The sequence below is a fragment of the Rhinolophus sinicus genome, chromosome 5 (assembly GCF_057876585.1).
Source record: "Rhinolophus sinicus isolate RSI-liver-muscle chromosome 5, RSI-T2T, whole genome shotgun sequence".
Lineage (NCBI taxonomy): Eukaryota > Metazoa > Chordata > Mammalia > Chiroptera > Rhinolophidae > Rhinolophus > Rhinolophus sinicus.
Window position 1 is genome coordinate 37,935,675 of NC_142505.1, and position 9,179 is coordinate 37,944,853.

Here is a 9,179-nt window from a genome sequence, read left to right on the forward strand (position 1 = left end):
ACCACAGTTTTAACGTTTACATTTCTGTGCGGGATTTTTCCACTAGACTGTACGCTCCATGGAGGCATGCGCCACGTTCGTTTGCCCATCACTGTGTCCCCGGCACTTAGGTCAGTGGTGGGCACTCGGTGGATCACGATAGGAATTTGTGGGATACTTATTTGTATCTGTTAAGTGCACAAGTGCTGAAGGTGGGATCCGAACTCACACCTGCCGGGCTTGGGTCAGAGCCACAGGAGCACTGGGGTTAGGCTGGCAACTCTGAAGCAAGAATGGGCGGCGCGCAGCGGTGGAGGAAGCGTGCTGGGGTCCGTCCGACCCGGGACCCGCCGCTGGGCTCCGCACGCCACCGCCCCCTGCCGTGCCGGCGCCCAGGTTTTGGCCGGCGCTCGAGAAGGCAAAGGCGGGCTCATCAAGGTCGGCCCGGCTGCGCTTACCTGCGCGACACGGGGCTCCTCAGTGGCGCTCGGCCAGCCTTGGGGGACTTCCGGGGACTGGGACATCGGCCGCGCCGAACCGAGGCTCTCGGCCTGCGAGCGGCCCTACACCCGAGGACCTCGCGGGGATAGCGCCTGGTCTGCGTACGCGAGGCCCTAGGCAGTGGGACAACCCCAGTACCAGCGCGCCTCGACCTTGCGCTGGGGGGCGGGCCTAAGGCGAACTTGACCCGGCGCTCTCCTGGCTCTCCGCTGTAGGCGGAGTCACAGGGAAATTAGGCTCTGCGCCTCGCCCCCTCACGGGGGGCGGGCCCTAAGGAGACCGGGCTCTGCGCCCCGCCCCAAGCCCCGCCCACTCGCTCCACCCCCATCCCTGCCCCGACTCACTGGCCCTTCTGTTAATGTGTTAACGTGCGTGTTTGCTTTTTATTTTCCTGTGTTTTGTATTCCGTTTTATTTCTTCGCTTATTGAATTTTACATTTTTAAAGCTCAAATTAAAACATATTTCAAATAAGCATGGGCACTTTTTACAAAACAAAATTTTCTTGTATGAAAGCACAAGCCCTTCTCCCTCGCTCTCCAGGCACAGCTCTTTATATCAGTTCCTCCATTTAGTTCTTGTGGTGGTCACCCCTTGTAGCTAAAAAAGAAGCTTACATAGCGATTTTTTGATTTATCTATTGACTTTCTGCCATGTTAGATGAGGATTTACTGTCTTACTGTGCCCCTGCCTCCTTTCTCCTGACAAATTTACACCTCTATTCTCAAGTCCTGCCCTGGTGAGCTCTGAAACCTCAACCCTAGAGTGGATAAAGGTTTTCTGGGACCTGAAGCTTATACAACTATGGAGAGAGGGGGAAAAGAAAGGCTGCTTTAGAAAGCTTTATAGAATTAATGCTTGCAAATGAGCATTTATTTAGAATGAGGAAAGCAACAAAATCTTGGGGTCTTGGAGATTCAGGTCCCTATCTTAGGTAATTTACTTCCTGAATTTGCTTCCCCAATGTGGCCTGGCTTCCTCTGCCCACCCAGAACCCCCCCATAAATCCCAACATTCCCAGGGGCTGTGGGGTGAAAGTCAAGATTCATCAGTGTCTGCCATTCAGATTTCCTAATGGAGTGAATTGGAGTGTACAAAAAAGAGAGACATCAAGAGTGATGTCAAGAATTTGTGATTGCTGCACACTTAGTTCCCAGCTTTTCCTACTAACACATTCTTAGCATGGAGAGTAGTTTTTATAAAGCTGGTTCTGGGCCTCTGTTGAGTCAGCAGATCCTCACAATGCTCCCATGAGGTTGGCTGGACAGGAACATGGTCACCAATTTTAGGAGGGTCCATACTTGTCACTCTTGCATCAGCACAGGGGGTTAGCACCCATAAGTGCCCAGGTGAAGGGGTTGGTGTACCCCTTCCAACTCAAAGTGAAGAAACAGTGTCTATGCCCTCTCTGAAACCCCTTCTCTCTTTAGAGAGCTCAGCCCTCCTCCTTCCTTTGGTCAACAAAAATTCACTGCCACTACTTTAATGTCAACTGGAGGCCCCATCTAGGGTGTGGAAAAAGGAGAAATTTTATTCAGGTGAACGGTTTGCAACCCCAGGAAATGCAAACGCAGGTGGAAACCGAAAGTACACTCTGTCTAGACAAAGGGGAGGCCATTTTTTCTAGAGAAAGTTCCTACCCTGGTTCCCAATGCTCAATTTGCACACAAATGTGGGATCCAAATTTGCAGTCTGATTAATCCAAACAACGCTGTCCTGATTGGTCAGTTTTGTGCATTCTGATTGGTTATTATGAAGCAATTCTGACTGGAGGTGACAGGAACTCCTTTGTAAAGGTTGGCTCAGATTTCAGGAACACAGTGCAGGAGGCTGAAGGCTCAATCTGTAGCTTTTTCCTGAAATGCAGGGTGTGTGAAAGGCCTCTGTCAGCAATGGCTGCTAAACTGGTTATGAATTTGGGTCCAGTTAACCATGAGGAGTCCTTCCTGGCAGATATCTTCTTTCTCGAGGTCCATATTCTGCTCTGCCTCTCTTCTCTTCTGCTCATTCTCCTTCTCCTTCCCTTGTCCAGTTCTTGAGAATCAAGGACTTGGGAATAACTCCAACTTAGGGAGTGACATGTCCTCCACAAGGTGACTTTGGGCAAAGTTACTTTACATCTCCAAGCCTCATTTTCCTTTTCTGATATTGGAAGTAACAGCCTCTACTTCTTGGGGAGGATTAAATAGCTTAATATCTACGTGTACAAGGATGATATTTTTCCATTTTTTTAAACAACTCAGAAATTTTAAATATTGGTCAAATTTATTGCTCTTTTCTTTTTATTGCTTCTGGATTGTGTATCATACTTTGGCCATCCCCACTCTGAGATTTAAAAAAAAAAAATTTAAGGGTGATTATCTTTGGATGTTCTCTTATTGATAACTCAGTTTGTCTCCCAGCAGAGTGGGAGGTTCATGAGAAAAGTTAGGAACGTCTAAGAATCTGTGTGTTGCATGTTGGTACCACAGGTTGTATTAAAATCAAGGGCTAACTCATTCTGAGTTTGGACTTGACCCAAGGAAGGAGAGACTGGACACAGAGAGTGAGTCGGAGACTGGGCAATGACTTCCTTGTGCAAGGGATGCTTCTTTCCCTGGAGTAGTGAAGACTAACTAAGGCTTGGTCTAGGAGGAAGCCTGGCTTCCTGGATGGAAAGTAGTGTCACCTAGTGTTGGGAGGCAAGAGCCTCACATAATAGCCACACTTTACCTAATCTAAGTGGGGGAGGAACAAGGGGTAGTGGTTGAGAAATCTGTTCTGGAGAGATAACTAGCTCCTAATATTTTAGAAGAGGGAATGTCTAGATGAGAGGCATTCCCTTTTCTTGAAGGCACAAAGGGCTACTGGATCATGGATATAGCAGAAATAATATTTTTGGATCTTTCTTTTATTGGTAAGTTTCACTTCTCCTGAATTCTATCTACCATTATGACTCAAGGAAGTGGCCACATAATACCACCTCAGGAAGGAGGAGGATTTTACATAGAGGATCCCTCAGTTTGGGTCCCTCAGAAACAGATCCTGAGACAAGGATTCAAGTACGAGTAATTTATTTGGGAGTTCAATAAAGGATAGATTGTTCCACCAGTACTATAACAAGTGACTAGAGCTTAATCTGGGAAAACTCTAAAAAGCAGTATAAAGAACATGCCTCAGAATTATCTCATCCAAAAAAATAAAATAAAATAAAATAAAATAAAATAAAATAAAATAAAATAAAATAAAATAAAATAAAAAAGACTGCAAGAGGGAAGTCTCTACAGGGAAAAAACTGGAACTAACAGGTTATCTTATTTTTAAAACATTTTACAAATTATTTCTAGTTATAAAAATGTGGTTATCAGATGAGATCAAGCTATAACATTATTGTGCAGCTTTCTTCTATGACCTAGTGGTGTTCTGATGAAATTCCAATAGGAGCACTTTGGGTAAACTGTCTCAAGCTTAGAGGTGTGTCCTAAGGACATTCTGGAAAATTTGCTCTTGGACGGATTGGGATGGGACTGAGCTGAATCCATAACCTTGACTTCTGAGCTCTGCAAAAGGAACCTGGTGGGCTTTTAAAATGATCAAAGAGGGCAAACTTTTCAATCACTCCAAATACTTCAAAAGGTGGGTGTTTTTTTACAAGCAATGAGCAAGATAATGCCAATGTCAAGTTTTTCTAATATGGCCCTTTGGAGCCTCCAGTAGAAAGCCACCTTCTCAAACTGACTCCATTGGCCGTACTTACTATTATGTTAAAGTGATCCTTTTAAAATGTGAATCAGTTCACGACACTCCCCTGCTCAAAAACCCTCAGTGACTTCTATCACAAATAGGATAAAGTACCAAGTCGTCCCCAGCGGCCTCCAAGGCCCTGCCAAGTTCTCCCTCACAGTGTCTCTGACACTGACCATTCCTTGCCTTCAGTCTCCTTGGTTTTGTTGCTGTCCTTTGAACACATTGGGCCTGTTTGTACCCCAGAACTACTGCCTTGCTGTTCTTGCTGACTCCCAAGGTAACTTGCCTAATTCATTAGCTTTCTAACAGACCACCCTACCTACAAAACAAACAGCAAACACTCCCAAACTACTCCATTTATAACACTCATTAGCTGTCATCGACATATATTTTTAGTCGTTATTTGTCTTCCTCACTAAGTGTAAGGTCCAAAAAGGGCTGAGTCTTCATATATTCTGTTCCTCGATATATCCCCACATTTAGAACAGTGCCTGGCACTTAGTAGGTATTCAATAAATATTTGTTGAATGAATGAATGAATGGTGCCAATAAAAAATATAGACAAAATCTGTAAATGTTCTGTCCAAAAATATTCTAGAATGCAGACTTCCAACTAATCGAGATTGGATTCCTCTCAAATTGGGAAGCATTGTTGGAGAACAGAGAGAAAAAAATAAAATAAAATGAAGTGGTTGAGATGCATTAGATAATCTGATTCATAATCACAGGTGAGTATTAGACTGAGAACTTCTACTGTTTTATATTTGACCCAATGTCTATGTTAAATATTTAAGCAAAGGTTAGCTTGAAAGGCTACATACTCATTTAAAAGTAGTAAGAAGAAAAAAGTTTCCCCTAGTCATTTTAATAATTCAGAATGGTGTTCTGTGGCTTCTGTTGGCATTTGAGGGCCCAAGCTGGTAACTGCTTACCTGAAAATAGAGGCCTTGATTAAATATTTAAGATCTCACTTATTTTCATTTTCTGCATATTTTTTATTCCTGCTTCCCACATTTTTTTTTTTTACCCATTCTTCAGCTGCACAATTCACACACTAAAGTTAATAGAAATGTTTCATGGATTATTAAATGCAGCTAAGCAATAAGCTTTTGCTAGCACATAAGGCCAAATGGACCACTTTACTGTTCTAACAAAGCCATTTTTCTTTAAAGGGATGGACTATGAATTTACAGAGGACTCTGCTCTGTATTCTGAAATTTTGTAAGGCAGATGTATGTCTGCTGCAGAAGAGACTTTAAAGTCGAAAACAAAGGCTCCCTAAAAACAGCTTTTACCCTGGTGCAGTGATATAGTCTTAAATCAAGAACAGTTGAAATCATAGAATTGGTAAGTGGACCCTTGAAGTTATAGCAAGAAGACACTAAATAGTGTCTATTTGCTGATGAAAACATGGAGCTCTGGTGCCAAAAGCAGTAGAGTGGGTTTTGGTTAGCATCTACATGGGCTCAATTGTCTAAGGCATGTTCCAGTAGCAACCCTCCAATGCTGTGAATTATCTTTCCTAATGGAGCTTTTATATTCTACCCCTGTTGCTAAAACTATAACCCAGGCTTTGATGTTCATCTGGGTCCACTTGGTACAAAGAGGGCCTTCTGAAGGAGGTCAAAATCATAATACATTTTTCACGATGAAAAGCACTTTAGGAATAATCTATCATTTTTCAATGAGTTGAGAATACCCAAAGGGGTTAGATGATGTTCTTAAGACCACGTGCAGCTGGTCAGAGATGGGGCTGGAGTATCAGTCAAGATTTTGTTTTTGTTGTTGTTGTTGCTGTTACAAGCAACAGAAATAGTCTCTGCTAACTGAGTAGAAGTGAGTTTATTGGTAGGATTGGGTCTTCAGAACTTACAGGAAAGTTGGACATGCAGGCTTAGGAAGGGACAGGAAGAAAGCAGTTCTGAAAGCTAAAAAGTGAAAACCCTAGGAATGATCTCTTAGCAGAAATGATCTACTTCAGGGACAGATGATTGAATCCTAGCCACTTCTGTATTATTGCACAGATTCATGAGTCAAAGTCCTGGGGGAGACCCTCTGACTGGCCTAGATTAGGACACCCTCCTCTGGCTGTCCTGAGGAAGGTGTTAGCAAACCCTTTCGACTTCGGATGTTGAGAGGAAGCCCCCCAAATTTACTCTCCCACTAAGAATCTCATAGAGGAGAGAAGCAAATCCCCAAAAGGAACCCTCAAAAGATGGTGTTAGGAGGAAGGCAGGGATGCGAAGAAGCCCCAATTTAATTTAGAGTGACAGACTCCTGCGCAGCTGGAAGAAGCCATAAGAAGCAAACAGGAATTTACTTGGGATTACTAAGAAGGTTTTACTTTTCAAACGCAGCAGCTCCCAGTCCCTGTCCTTCCTTCTTATGTCCTGGAATGTGGATATGAACCTGGAAGCCAAGCAGCCATCTTGAATCTATGAGGTGACGAGCATGAACTCCAAAATCACTTACTACAAATGGGTAAGTGGATAATTAGAAGAAGTCTGATGTGCTACTTGTACATACACCACGGAGCTGTTGTATCAGTTCTGGACTGCCTACCTGCAGATTTCTTATTTTGTAAGAAAATTAAAAACCTATTTGGCCAAGACCAGTATAGTTGTGTGTGAGTACCATGCAGCCTAACATAATCTGATAACACAAATTGGTCCTAGAATTGCGGTCTCTTGATTCTCTACACAACACCATTCCTGTTCCACTTATACACGATTCCGGCCTTCAAGGACCTTATGACTGAATTGAGGTTAAAATAATACTCTTAAGCAAGTAGAGAGCAAGAACGTGTGATGTATAGTGAATTCTGAGCAGTAAGGAACAGATGACAATGGCAAAGACCGAGTTCAAAGGCCAGCCTTTCTGCCCAGCCCTCGCCCCATCCTCCAGCCCCTGGGCTCTTCCTGTCATGACCATTCTCCTTGCATCTTCACCTTCACCTCTTCTCTGCTCCTTCCTCAAGCCTATCCTATCTTAAAAACAATTCTTCCTTTACCCCGTGGCCTCTCTAACAACTAATCTCTCACCTTCTCACCCAAACTTCTCCAAGAAGTGGTCTGTCCACAGCTCTGTTACTGTTCAACCCTCACCCAGAGCGTCTACGTAGCTTCTGCCCCTTCCTCCACACAGACCGTTCTCTGCTGATTGCTAATTCCTGTGCGGAGATCTCTGTCCTCATGTGACTGGCCCTGTGTGCTGCCTTAGGTAATGCTGGCCACTGCCTTTGTAGAAACTTCTCCCTCCTTGGCTCTGTGACTTCACATCCTCCTGCTTCTCTTCTTACCTCTTGGAGGGTGCCAACTGTCGTGCTGGGCCTGTTAATCAGGGCATCAGACCATACCCTCGCTAATGGGAGGATACTGTAACTCTCCCTAGAAACTGAACTGTGGGCAGAGAAACTCAGACAGTAAACATGGTAGTGCCTGGAGGAATTGTTGAAGAGCTCCTGGCACACAGGGCCCCAGAGCTGCCAGGTTTCTGTCTGCTCTCTGCATGGTTCCTCAGCTCCCAAGTGACCTCCCTGCAAATCTTCTTTTGCATTAGCCAGAGTCAGCTTCTGTTGCTGGTGCCCCAAGAGGCCTGAGAGATACCTTGGGCTATGCTCAGATCTCTAAATACATGTGTGCAGGGCAGGTTGTGGCCCTGGTTGGCACCCATGTCCTCAGAGAGCACAGTCTTCAAGGCTCAGATCAAATATCCCCTCCTTCTCCATGCAGCCCTCCCAGATGCATGTCATTGAAGTCAAACATGTTGGTCTTTCCATTTGACTGCCTCAGCAAGAACCTGACCTCCAGTGGTCCCTTAGGGTCTGCAGCAATCAATGGCCCTTTCAGAGTCAGCTCTGATGCTTACGGTCAGAGTAGTCTGTCCAGTCCTGTAAGCCCGACTGGTCTGTTGGACAGAGGGCTGGGTACTGGTCTTCCCCACTATCCTAGTGTTTCCTAAATGTTGCCATCCTGCCTCAGGTGAGAACTTTAGAAAGGGATGATGGACTCCTTACAGCAAAATCAGCTCTGGACTTTGATCTGTCTTCTGAGAAGAAGCTGGCAAGAAACATTGCTTGGTCTCAGATCACAGGACTTTTGGTGTGAGAATAGCCCATTCATTCTTTTCTCCCTCCCATGTTTCCTCCTGCCCTTCTGTTACTGTTTGTTTATCCATGAAGCAGATATGAGATGGAAGTAAAGGTGAAAAAGATTTACAGGGAAGAGAAGGTGCAGGACTGGACAGGGGGAGCTGACAGACCATAATATAGACTGACAGTCTTTGCCAGCCCTTGGTGCTCTGGGGCTCAGATTGCCCACTAGAGAAGCCCTGTGTTGGGTAGAAATGGCTGTACCCCACTTTGCTTAGTCATTGGCTGGGGTCTACCTTGAGAATAGGTCGACCTTGGCTTGAAAACTGGGGCAGACCCTGAAAAAGCTAGCAGCTGGGGGCTGTCAGGAAGCCATGCCCCTTCCACTTGGGAAACAAGCCTTTTCTGGAGGCACATTTGAGCAGTGCATTTCCGTGTCTGCTACACTGTCTATCAACCAGTATTTATCTGTCCTCCAGGAGCTCATGGAGTGGCCTAGGTCCCCACACAGTTCCTGGTTCTGAGCCAGTTTCTGGCAGTGAGCCGTGGTTAGGGTTGTTCCTGTAGCAAGGGAGATTCTAAAATAATAGCTAGAACTGAGAACTTTACCCCTGTGGTTTTATGTGCCCTAGTAGCAAAAGCCCAGCTATGAATCTTGGCTCTGTGTCCTTCCCTCTCCTGCTGGCACTGTATCCCTTTGCCCACACTTCCTCTGTATGCTGCTCAGGCGGCTGAAAGAGCAAAGGAATGAATGAATTATGGAAGCAGTGACGGAAAGAATGACGGCCCAGTTGAAAGAAGGCAAGAATGATGAAATGGCCTGAGAAAAGAACAAACTGAGTAAAGATACTTCAGCAACAGAACTACCAGTTGAGTCACTTAGGG

The 9,179-nt window shown here is 45.0% G+C and overlaps 1 protein-coding gene across 6 annotated transcripts in view; it reads right to left on the reverse strand.

Moving 5' to 3' along the window:
• Nucleotides 1–719, reverse strand: part of NMNAT3 (nicotinamide nucleotide adenylyltransferase 3) — a 98,541-nt gene extending 97,822 nt beyond the window's left edge. For 2 of the 6 annotated variants that reach the window (XM_074312925.2, XM_019747488.3), the window contains exon 1: nt 438–712. The gene's annotated coding sequence lies outside the window, so the exon portion shown is untranslated. Of the gene's footprint in view, nt 1–437 lie in introns of all 6 variants that reach the window. The other 4 variants (XM_019747482.3, XM_074312922.2, XM_074312926.2 and 1 more) reach the window with 3 other exon arrangements.
• Nucleotides 720–9,179: the final 8,460 nt, after the last annotated feature.